The sequence below is a fragment of the Eubalaena glacialis genome, chromosome 15 (genome assembly GCF_028564815.1).
Source record: "Eubalaena glacialis isolate mEubGla1 chromosome 15, mEubGla1.1.hap2.+ XY, whole genome shotgun sequence".
Taxonomy (NCBI): domain Eukaryota; kingdom Metazoa; phylum Chordata; class Mammalia; order Artiodactyla; family Balaenidae; genus Eubalaena; species Eubalaena glacialis.
This window is the reverse complement of record NC_083730.1, coordinates 93,803,318-93,815,761: the sequence shown is the minus strand read 5'-3', so window position 1 is coordinate 93,815,761 and position 12,444 is coordinate 93,803,318.

Genomic DNA, 12,444 nt, shown 5'->3' with positions numbered 1-12,444 from the left:
AATCAGATCTTCATAGATGGAAATCATAGGATATGTTCTCTAATAACAAAAGAAAAAAAATAATAAGTCATCTAGTAAATGCCCAAATATTTGAAAATTAGGCAATATATTTCTAAACACAAAATAAGGAGGAAATCAAAAGAGAATAAGAAAATAGTTTGAACTAACTGATAAGGAAAGCAACACATCAGACTTCAAGAGATGCAGCTGATGCTTTGCCTAAAAGGGAAATTTGTAGCTTCAAATACTTGTATTAGAAAAGAAGAAAGTCTTTTTTTTAATAAATTTATTTATACTTATTTTTGGCTGCGTTGGGTCTTTGTTGATGCATGCGGGCTTTCTCTAGTTGTGGCGAGCAGGGGCTACTCTTCGTTGTGGTGCGTGGGCTTCTCATTGCGGTGGCTTCTTCTGTTGCAGAGCATGGGCTCTAGGCGTGCGGGCTTCAGTAGTTGTGGCTCACGGGCTCTAGAGCGCAGGCTCAGTAGTTGTGGTGCATGGGCTTAGTTGCTCTGCAGCATGTGGGACCTTCCTGGACCAGGGCTCGAACCCGTGTTCCCTGCATTGGCAGGTGGATTCTTAACCACTGCACCACCAGGGAAGTCCCAGAAGAAAGTCTAATATCAATGATTTAAGCCTCTACCTAACAGAGCTTGAAAAGGAGCAGATTATGCAAATTAAATCAAAGTATAAGGTAGTAAATAATAAAGATAAAAGTGGAAATCAATAAAATAGAAAACGAAAAAATAGAGAAAATTAGCAAAAATATAATTGGTTTTTTGAAAATATAAAATGGATAAACCCCAGCTAGACCAATCAAGAGAACAGAAAACTCAAATTACTCATGGCAGGGATGAAAGAAGAGTGGTCTTTACAGATCCTTTAGGTATTAAAAGGAAAACAGGAGAATGTTACAAACAGATTTATGGTAATACGTTTTACAACTTAGATGAGATGGACAAATGTTTGAAAAACATCATAGGGCTCTGTATCTATTACATATATTAAATTTACCTCACCACAAGGAAAAACTCACTGGTAGGAATCTATGAAATAATTTATTAAAACAGTACCAATCCTGGGGCTTCCCTGGTGGCACAGTGGTTGAGAGTCTGCCTGCCAATGCAAGGGACACGGGTTCGAGCCCTGGTCTGTGAGCCACAATTGCTGAGCCTGCGCGTCTGGAGCCTGTGCTCCGCAACAAGAGAGGCCGCGATGGTGAGAGGCCTGCGCACCACGATGAAGAGTGGCCCCCGCTTGCCACAGCTGGAGGGAGCCCTCGCACAGAAACGAAGACCCAACACAGCCATAAATAAATAAACATAGAACAAAACCTGTTTAAAAAAAAAAAAAAACAGTACCAATCCTACACAAACTCAGAAGATAAAGGAGTAAGAAACCTCCCAACTCATTTTGTAAGGCCAGCATAGCTCATATAAAACCTAACAAGGATATTATAAGAAAGGAAAATGACAGGCCAATTCAATAGATGCAAAAATCCTAAACAAAATATTAACTTCATAATTAGCAAATATTAGCAATATGTAAAAATGGTAAATACATCATGACCAAGAAACATTTATCCCAGGAATGCAAATTTTAATGAATACTTGAGGACCAATCAGTGTAATTCACATTAACAAAGGAGAAAAATTATCTCAATATATGCAAAAAATTTTTGACAAATTCAAATGGGAACATTTTGAGGGACTGGGGAAAAGTTTATCTCTTGATTGGGGTGTTAGAGACAGGTGTATATTTATCATAGCTCATTAAACTATACAACATGCATTTTATTGTGTGTAAGTTGTGCCTCAGTGACAGATCTACAGCCCCAACACAACTCACTCTCTTACTGGATTGAAGTGCACAGTCCCTATACTATTTCCCTGAAATAGGAAAGGAGTAATCCTCTCTGATCTAAGATAGTATCATCTGGAGGGCCTCTACATTTCTTATTTATACAACAGTTAACATAAAAGATAGCTAGTTGTGCAAAAAAATCAGGAAAATGTAACTGATGACCAAAAGAAAAAATGGTCAATAGAAACAGACCTACAGATGATTCAGATATTGGACTTGGTAGATGAGGACCTTGAAGTAACTATGATAAGTAGAAGATAGAGGAAAAAGTAGACATAATGAATGGAAAGATATAGAATTGTAACAAACTGTATTAAAAATGGGTATTCTGGGGCTTCCCTGGTGGTGCAGTGGTTAAGAATCCACCTGCCAATGCAGGAGACATGGGTTCGAGCCCTGGTCCGGGAAGATCCCACATGCCGCGGAGCAACTAAGCCCGCAAGCCACAACTACTGAGCCTGCGTGCCACAACTACTGAAGCCCACGCACCTAGATCCTGTGCTCCACAACAAGAGAAGCCACCACAATGAGAAGCCTGCGCACTGCAGCAAAGAGTAGGCCCCACTCGCCACAAATAGAGAAAGCCCACGCGCAGCAATGAAGACCCAACGCAGCCAAAAATAAATTAAAAAAAAATTTTTTTTGAAATGGGTATTCTAAAACTAAAAATACAGTGAGATTATGAACTCACTGAATGGAGTTGACAGGAGAAGAGACATATTAGAAGATAGAATTAATGGATTTGAAGTCAGCCCAATTGAAAAATCTGTTAAGAAAATTAAAAAGCCAAGAGTGGGAGAAAATATTCACAAATCACATATCTAAGAAAGAATTTATATCCAAAATACATAAAGAACTCTCAAAACTTAAACATAGGGACACAACAACTCAATTTTTAAATGGGTAAAATAGTTGAACACTTCAAAGAAAATAAATAGATGTTAAATAAGCACATGAAAATATGATCAACGTCATTAATTATTAGGGAATTAATACCACAATGAGCTATCACTACACACCTATTAGGTTAACAAGAAACAAATTTAAAAAGAACTGACACTGTTAAGCACGGGTGTGGATGTGGAACCACTGGAGCGCATACATTGCTGGTGGGAATGCAAGACAATGCAATCTGGAAAGCAATTTGGAGTTCTTTAAAGTTACATGTACATTTACCATATTGCCAATTTATGCCCAAGAGAAAGGAAAACATTTTCACATAAAAACTTGCATTGCAATGTTCATAGCAGGTTTTACATATTCACCAAGGACTGGATACAACCCACATGCCCAGCTGGAGGGTGGATAAATGTACTATAACAAATAGATCAGTGCACTGTAGCACCCACAGTGGGATGCTGCTCAGCACCACAGGGGAGCAGGCTATGGAACCACGTGGCCGCACAGCTTGGTCTCACGCCTTATGCTGGATGAGAGAGGCCAGACTCAAACGCTGCCTGCTGTGTGATTGATTCCACTTACACAACATCCTGGGAATGGCATTGATTATACAGAGGGAGAACAGATCAGTCATAACCAGGGTTTGGAGGTGAGGAAGGAATGGGTGACTTCAAAGGGGTAGCGGGAAAGAATTTGGGGAGGCTGATGGCAGCATTTGTGTCTTGATTGTGATGGTTACATGACTGTGCATTTGTCAGTACACTCAGCACTTAACATCAACAGTAGTGAATTTTCCATATGCACACTTAAGATAAATAAAAGTAAACTTTAAAAGTCTGCCTGGTCATTTTTGTAGTCTCTTTTTGCTTGTTTACTTTTGTGATTCCCTAATTTATTTATTTAAACATTTCATCTAATCCTTTTATAGTCTGTATCTGATCATTCTAATATCTGATGTATTTTGGGCCTAAATCTGTTGCTTATCATTTGGGTGATCTTTTCCCTCATAATGGCTTCGTTTCCATGTGGGTTTGGTGATCTTTGTTTGTGAACTGTCAATAATATGTGTTTAATTTTAAGCTGGAGGAATCCTGACTGAATGAATTGGGGAACATTTTCTTCCAGAGACAACTTGCATTTGATTCTGCTAAAGTCCAGGGGGAGCTACCTACTACCTGGGACCCTTCTTGCCCCCTTTTGGAATCCTGGTTTATTGTGTGAATCTAAGGTTCAGCAATTTTAGTACTGGCTCGAGGCCCAGTGTTCTGGTTTTAAAACTGATATCATCATTTATATTGAGGGAAAATGCTTTTTCCAATTGCTTAAAGTTTACCCAACTCCAAGATCTGAGAAGAGCACTCCACCAAACTTACGAGACTCCCTTTCCTATAAGGCACTTTATTGACATTATTTTTACTTGAGAAATAAAATATTGCCTGCCATATCAGTAAATAAATGATGTCATAGTCAATAGCGATTGCAGCCCTCCAAAGGTGAGCTGGTGAGCCCTGAGGGAACTCAGGAAGGAAGCAAAGAATACCTGCCATCTAGCAGCCATCAGACTACAGCCACTCCCATTGGTGAGCCCTGAGGAACTAAGAGTCCACATGCCGCAACTAAAGATCCCTCATGCCAAAATAAATAAATAATAAATAAATATACTTTTTTAATTTTTAAAAAAAGAACATCTTTAGTTTAAAACAAAGAAAAACCGGTTTGGGAAGCCGTATTGGTGGTCTTTGCTTCCCCTCAGTGGGTCTTACAAATGCTAATAAAAACATTAGAATAATTCATGTTACCAGGAAAAAAAACCTGTAAGAAAAGTCTAGATACTTTTTCCAGCAAGATAGAAATTTTAAAAAGGACTTCTCTCAAATGAATAAAGAAATCTTTAGATGGTTATTTTAAATGGGATAAATAAAATAGACATTTATGTGATTAAAACACAATGTTTTGATATTACACTACCTAAGGTTAAATGGGCCAAAAGGCATCCCTACTGGTCCTCAACATTAAAAGCCAAACAAGTCCACTCTATTTACCCCAGTTTAAATATATATATAAATATATATATTTAAAGGGCTGAAGAAAAAAACATTTACACTGAGCCCGTACTCCTAGAGCCCATGCTCCGCAACAAAGAGAGGCCACCACAATGAGAAGCCCCCGCTCGCCGCAATTAGAGAAAGCCCACGTGCAGCAACAAAGACCCAACACAGCCAAAACTAAATTAAAAAAAAAAAAAAAGTTAAGTGATGGAAGTTTATTGAATAGCTAGGTCATTCACACAAAAAATAAGATACTAAGACATCAGTTACTAAACAGAGAAACTAAAGGTATTTAGGACTATTAATGAATATGTTTGGTGCCACACTGAGATGTTCTCTATAAGAAAACAAATGTTTTTGGAAATTATCACTGATATTTATGTTCACCAATCTACAGAATCCTAATGTAAAAGTTCATAATTGCTTATTTCTTAGTTTTCACTAGAATTTAAGGTTTTTAAGAGTTGAGGATTCTAATTTAAATATGTACTTAAAACTAATAGAGGCTGCTTGTGGTTTCCAGACAGTCTGCTCCCCTTCTCTCTCTCGGGAGTGTACTTTCACTTCGCTTAATAAAACACTTGCTGCTTAAAACTTCTATATGTCTCTCGATTGAATGCCTTCCTTTGGGAGGACAAGCACGGAGGAATTGCTGTTCTGCCCATAACATTTTGGCGCCGTGACTCAGACCGCTGCCAAGATACAGAGAAGCGCTTCTGCTCAAGCTACTTCTGGTTTACACTTTGCTAATTTACACCTGCGGGTAAAATTAAAACGCTTTCTTTTCTCTCTGCTTGGTCCCTCCAGAACCTGGAGACCCTTGAGTCCTGAACGGCCTCATCCGATGGGCAACTGACCACCCATCCTCCAGATTCACCCTTAGGATGTAGCCTAAAGAATTGGGCTAAGTTTGATCCCGAAACCTTGGGGAAGAAGCCATTAATTTTCTTTTGCAACACGGCATGTCCACAATACAAGCTAGGAGGGGGAGAAATTTGGCCTGAAAATGGGAGTTTAAACTACAATACCATCCTCCAGCTTGACCTTTTTTGTCCAAAGTTGGGCAAGTGGAGCGAGGTCCCTTATGTCCAAGTCTTCTTTGCCTTGAGGGAAAACCGCGAACTTTACAGGACTTGCTGGGTAGACTCTGCTGACTTGGCAATGCTTAATTTGCTCACCAAACCTCCCTCCCCCTCTCCTGGTGATACTAAGCCTTAGCCGACAATAAGCTCTGTCCGTTGGAGCCCTCTTCTGGGGAAAAGAAGGAGCCTCTTACACAAACGGCCTCTTCCTCACTGTACCCAGCGCTGGACGCCCCTGCCCCGAAGCTTTGGCCCCTTACCGGGGGCCCCATAACTCAAAACTTTGCCCACTTCAGGAGGTAATAGGGCCCTCCGAATTTCCCATAAGGATCAAAGTTCCTTTTTCTATGCAGGGTCTCAGTCAGATAAAACAAGATCTAGGAAAGTTTTCAGATGACCCTGAAAAAAATCTAAGTAAGTTTAGGCATCTAACTATGACCTTTGAATTAACTTGGAGGGATGTTTATATCATCCTTGCCCGGACACTCTCTCAGTCAGAAAGAACAACCATATACGAAGCCACCGCTCAGCTGGGAGACGGCTACCACATGACAAACCCCCAACAATTTCCCAGGAGAACTGTGGCCGGCCGTTCCTCAGACGGAACCCAATTGGGACACAATGTAAATTAAAACCTGTTCATTATGGGCAAGGACGACAGGAAAATCCCACTGCCTTCTATGAGTGGCTGAGGGAAGTCTTTATAAAACACTTAGACCCAGACTCAGAGGCAGGGAAACTGGTTTTAAATGACCGTTGCGCCACTTAAGCTGCCCCAGACATAAGGAGGAAAATACAAACGGTGGCCCTAGGACCTAGCACTCCTGTCTCAGAACTCCTTAGGGCTGCCTCCTCTGTCTTCTACAATCAGGAGAGAGAGGAGGAGAGGGAAAAAGAGAAAGAAAAACGCAAGGCTAAGAGGCAGGCCCAACTAGTGGCAGCATTACAGGTCCAACAGCCAACTCCTGGTTGCCCCCGGGAGGCTTCCCCCTCACCACCACCCCAACTCCCCCGGCAATTGTCATCGCTGCGGGAAACCAGGACACTGGAAGACAAACTGCCCGGAGACAAAAAGCCCCCTATCAAGGTACCTGGCATTGCTAGCTGGATCCATCACACCAGGGTCAAGCCATGGGTTGCAACTGCTGAGGAGAAGCCCTCCAAGGACCCTCCAGACAGCTACACTTGTAAGCCCCTAGAGAACTTGAGGCTCCTCTTTAAAAAACAAGCAGGTAAGTAGCTCCTCTTAAAACCCTCTGAACACAACATAGGTGGGCTCCAGTACTGGGTTGCTGCCTGATAATAGGACTTCTCATATTTGTAATTTGACTTCTCTGTCTTCCTCAAGAATTGACCCCAAATTGTCATTTTTAACTTTTGCCTTGCTTCTCAGTTCCTGTCCACTCCCGAGTTCACTGATACAAACCCCTACCAGGGGGTTCTCAAGCAGGCACAGCACTTCCTTGTGGCAACCAATTCTACATATTCCAGTTATTGTTGGCTATGCCTTGACAAATCTGTTGGGGCAAGTGGATCCGCCTATCTGACAACACCTTGGGGATGGGCTTTAACCTCAGCCAACTTAGACTATGTTGTACACAAGTGCCCTTCTGTCCAGATCCCCGAGGCTGTTTACCAATACTTGTTCCAATCACAAAACCAGCCTCAAGGATAGAGCCTCCCAAGAGTTTCACTAAAAACAAAACAAAACAAAAAAAACATGGTCTTGGCTGTCCTGGCTCCTTCCTTTTCTGGGGCCCCATGCTTCCATCTTCCTTTTGCTCCTGTTCCGGCCTTGCCTACTAAACTTCCTAACTAAATTCATCTCCTCTTGCCTTCAGGCAATGAAATTTCAGGTGGTCCTCAGCCAAGGATATCAGCTCACCGACACTCAAGAGATGACTTCATTCTACATGGGACCTTTGGATCAACCCCCCAGGACAAGTGGACAGAGACCTGACAGTCAGCAAGAGGACGGACCCTAAACCCCTCTACATCCCTCTTCAGTAGGAAGCATTTCAGTATACAGTAGGAAAGTAGAATGCATGTTTTCAGTAAAGAAGGTATGAGGAATGGAATTACACTTTATTGGGGGAAAAGAAAGAAAGTATGTCTTAGAGCTGGTTGGTTTTGGATGGAAAAATAAGGGATGAACATAAATAAAATAAAGATCAATAGTGTACTATTACATGTAAAGAATTAAAATATTTCATCATGAATATTACTAATAATTAAAATTATATGGGAATAATAAATTTATTACATTCTGTTGGATGCACAAATTATAAAAAAATGATTCATAGGTTGTTTCATTGTAATTCACAGCCACATTAGTATTTTCATGTATACAGTAGCAACATTCAAAGTTGTTTGTCATATGATACTTCTGCATTTGTTAGAAATCATAATGTAGCACTAGACTCCTGAAAGCCATCAGTAAGATAGCTTTAAAAATCAGTCCTCACAATAAGGATGGAAAGAGTCTCACATTTACAGATTTCTAGAGAGTAAAATCATTCACCAGTTTTTGGTAATTGTTTTAATCTGTGTCCTTTGGGAAGAGAGATTAGGAAGGCATCTTTTAATAACCCACAGGTAGTTATCATGTTTATAATTAAGTGCATGAAAATATTTCAGAGCTATCCACTGAATTTCACGACATTTTGTTTGTTCATTATATATATTTTTTAATTTATATATTTATTTTATTTTTGGCTGTGTTGGGTCTTCGTTGCTGTGTGTGGGCTTTCTCTAGTTGTGGCGAGCAAAGGCTGCTCTTCGTTGCAGTGCGCGGGCTTCTCATTGCAGTAGCTTCTCTTGTTGCGGAGCACGGGCTCTAGGAGCGCAGGCTTCAGTAGTTGTGGCACGTGGGCTCAGTAGTTGTGGCTCACGGGCTCTAGAGTGCAGGCTCAGTAGTTGTGGCACATGGGCTTAGTTGCTCCGCGGCATATGGGACCTTCCCGGCCCAGGGCTCGAACCTGTGTCCCCTGCATTGGCAGGCAGATTCTTAACCACTGCGCCACCAGGGAAGTCCCTCGGTCATTATATTTTATATGCACTAGACTGCATGTGAATAGTTGATATTAACAGCTAAAGTAAAAATTTATATATAATAAATGACACTCAAATTGCATGTAAGTATAGAGAATTTAGAACAAAAATGGGGCATCAAGACATTCACAACCTTCTGAAATCAGCCGTTCTGGCTGGGTTTGCTCTGCTGGACACAGTGGGCACATCTAGAAATCACAGACAATTTTATGCTATGTTAGGCCATATTAGTCTACAATATTCAATTTTTTCTGATGAAATAAATGAGTGAACATTTGAAAAAGGATGGATGCTTTCAAGGTATGTTTTATTATCCTTTCATTCCCACAAAATAAAAGTATTTTATGTACCCTATATTTACGAAGAATTTTTCAATATTTGTTAAGTCCTCATTTTCAAATTTCAAGTAATTCACATAATTAATTGCATACCAAAAATATATTTGTCCCTGGTTAAAAAATACTTGATTATTTTAGCTACTAAATACTAAAGTTTGGTTAGTATCTACCAAACGTTTTAAATCTAAAACATGTGGCTTGCATCTTAGAAAATGTTGACAAGTGTTAATACTATTGATTTTCAAGTTTTAAATGGTGTGTTACATTTCAGTGTACACTTTTCCTTTCACAGAACTGTGCAGTGTTAATTATTTTGGAAAAATGTCTCTGCACATGTGCTTATCCAGTTAGACCCTTTATGACCGTTCCCTTAATTCTTATCACAAAAATGGGACAAAGAAATTCTGCTATGCAGTTGATAAGCTGGTGATCGTATAACAGTTTTATAAAGTTGGATGATGAATTGGTCAGGAGCAGTACGATTGTGCAGGTGTGTCAAGGTCATTGATTTGACCTCGCTCTTGGTTGGGTTCTGTCTCTTCGGGGCAACAGCAGATGCCCACCTCCCACCCCCATCCTCCCACCCCTGCGCAGTGATGTATCGCCTGACTTTGTGTTGGCCACAAATATCCAGTCACAAATTAGCCTCTTTACCTTACTTGCCAAAGAGGAGATATAGTTCTATAGTATGTGAAGAGCTGCAGGACGACAGCCTCTGAATTAGAATTTAAAATATGTTTTCTTCCTCTATATGGCAAGGCATGTGAATACACCCATTTTCCCTTGAAACAGCAATGTAAGTCAACAGAAAGCAAGAAATACATTTATATTTTTGTTCCATTTGCCTGGTTCTCTACAGTTTGAGCTGTAATAGAATTATTCTAAAATCAGCTTTTGATATAATATTGTTTTAAATTTTAGTAATTCATATTTAACAGCACTAATAATAGAACCGGTTAGAACCATGTACCAGTTTACTGCTAGAGGGATCATCCCTAGGGTTTAGTGATCACTAATCCCTCCTTCATGTTATCCTTCTTCTTAAGTAACATCAAAGAGATAGAGAAGAAAATCTGGGAAACAAAGAACGTGGGACCTCCGGAGGTTGAAAAAAACCCTCAGTTCCAAAAAAGTTCCGGAAGATGAGAGGTGGCTTTCTGAAGACGAAATGTAAAGCCAGAGGGAATTTTTTCCGCAGAGTGCAAGCCCAGGGTGCTCAGGTGAGAACAACCTGGGGCGCAGGTGGGCACAGGTGGGCGAGGTGTCACACGTGCTTTGCTCACTCATTGTCAGAGTCAGAGCCAAAGTCACTTTGTTCTGAGTTAAAGTGCTTTTTCAGTGCTGTGAACATTTCGTATAAAATGCTTTTCATGTTTGAAATTTCCATTTTGTATCCGTCTCCCATCCTCCTGGATGTTCTCCAATGTGATGTGAGCAAGCTCTCGGGCGCTGACGCCAGTCTTTCCTGCCCTTGGCCTCTCCAAGCTGGCATCTGGCCATGAGGGAGGCTCGGCACTTCCCAGCCCGGAGCCCCGTGGGACTGACATTTAAGCAGTGACATCTGTTCCGATGGAGGGGAGGGTCAGGGTCAGAAAGCAGGAGACAACGGGGAGGGGCTCGAAGGGGAATGGCCAGGGCTCCCTGGCTGCCTGGACACTGACCCTACCTCAGCTGAAGGTCCCACATGCCACCAGCCCAGGGTCCCCTCATCCCCCAGTCGAGCTCCCTGTGGCTCCAGGATTTTCTGACGGGTGTTTCCTCCCCTCCTGCTTCTCCCCAGTACCAGATTTAAGAGCGGACAGCACGACGATGCCAGCGGATGGGCTGCAGGTCCCCACCTCACTTCCTGCCCCTACTTTTTATTGAAGCATGGGAGAAGGAGAAAAGCTGCCCCTGAAATGCAGGAGCTGGTACCCTGAGCCTGACTTTCCTGGGGGCCACTAGCATGTCTACGTAAAACAGTACGTCTATATGCATCTAATCATATCCACAACAGTTTACCGTCCTAACCTTGCTCTGTGTGCTCACGTTTTAAACGTTCTTAAGAAACGAGCCTGGGGGCTTCCCAGGTGGCGCAGTGGTTAGGAGTCCGCCTGCCAATGCAGGGGACACGGGTTCGTGCCCCGGTCCGGGAAGATCCCACATGCCGCAAAGCGGCTAGGCCCGTGAGCCACAACTACTGAGCCTGCGCGTCTGGAGCCTGTGCTCCGCAACGGGAGAGGCCGCGACGGTGAGAGGCCCGCGCACCGCGATGAAGAGTGGCCCCCACTCGCCGCAACTGGAGAAAGCCCTTGCACAGAAGCGAAGACCCAACACAGCCAAAAATAAATAAATAAATAGAAGAACAATGAAATACTATATGTAGAAAGAATTCACAGAATTTAGTGAAATCAAAAAGGCAGGCTATTCTGGCAATCAAGTTTAAAAAAAAACCAAAAAAAAAACCAAAAAAAAAAACAAAAAAAAAACAAAAAACGAGCCTGTGTTGAAGCCCCAGTGAGGGCTGACACTGAACGGGCAAGAGGAGCCCCGGCTGCAGGGCCCACTGCTACCCAAGCCCGAGGCTGTAGGGCTGCGTGAAAGCCAGCACCAGGGCAGGGGTCGGGGCGGCTGCCGGTCCCTTGAGAGGGTCAGAACCACCTCCTCATCCACGGGACTGCGGTGGGCTGTCAGGCGACCTCTGGCTGGGCCGGGGGCCCTGCTGCTGCGGCCTCCTTGGCCCCCAGGAGCAAGTGCCCTCCTGCCAGGGATGCTCTCGGGCTTGCCACTCAGCATCCAGCTGTGCTTGCTGAGGCAGAGGCTGAAGGCCACGGGCAAGCCATAGGAGGCAGTGACTGTGGCCCTGCCTGCACTGCTTCTCCCTCGGGGAAGCAGCTCAGCACAGGGGTCACGAGATGGCTGCCCCGGCTGGCGCCCGCCACCAGCCCCAGCTGCACTCCGGGGGAGGAGGGAGGGAATGGAGTCCCTGCCGTCTGCTCGCACAGGCTTGGGGGGCTGGGAGGCAGGGGCCTCCGGTCCCTTTACCTCTGCTGTCGCGGAGCAGGGCCTCCAGTGCGTGGTCTGGGCGTTCACAGCGACTCAGCTCGGGCTCAAGGTGGGCGTGGCCCAACCTGCAGTGGGTTAGAAGTCGGAAGACGAGCCCTCACGGTGAGACCTGCAGGCCGT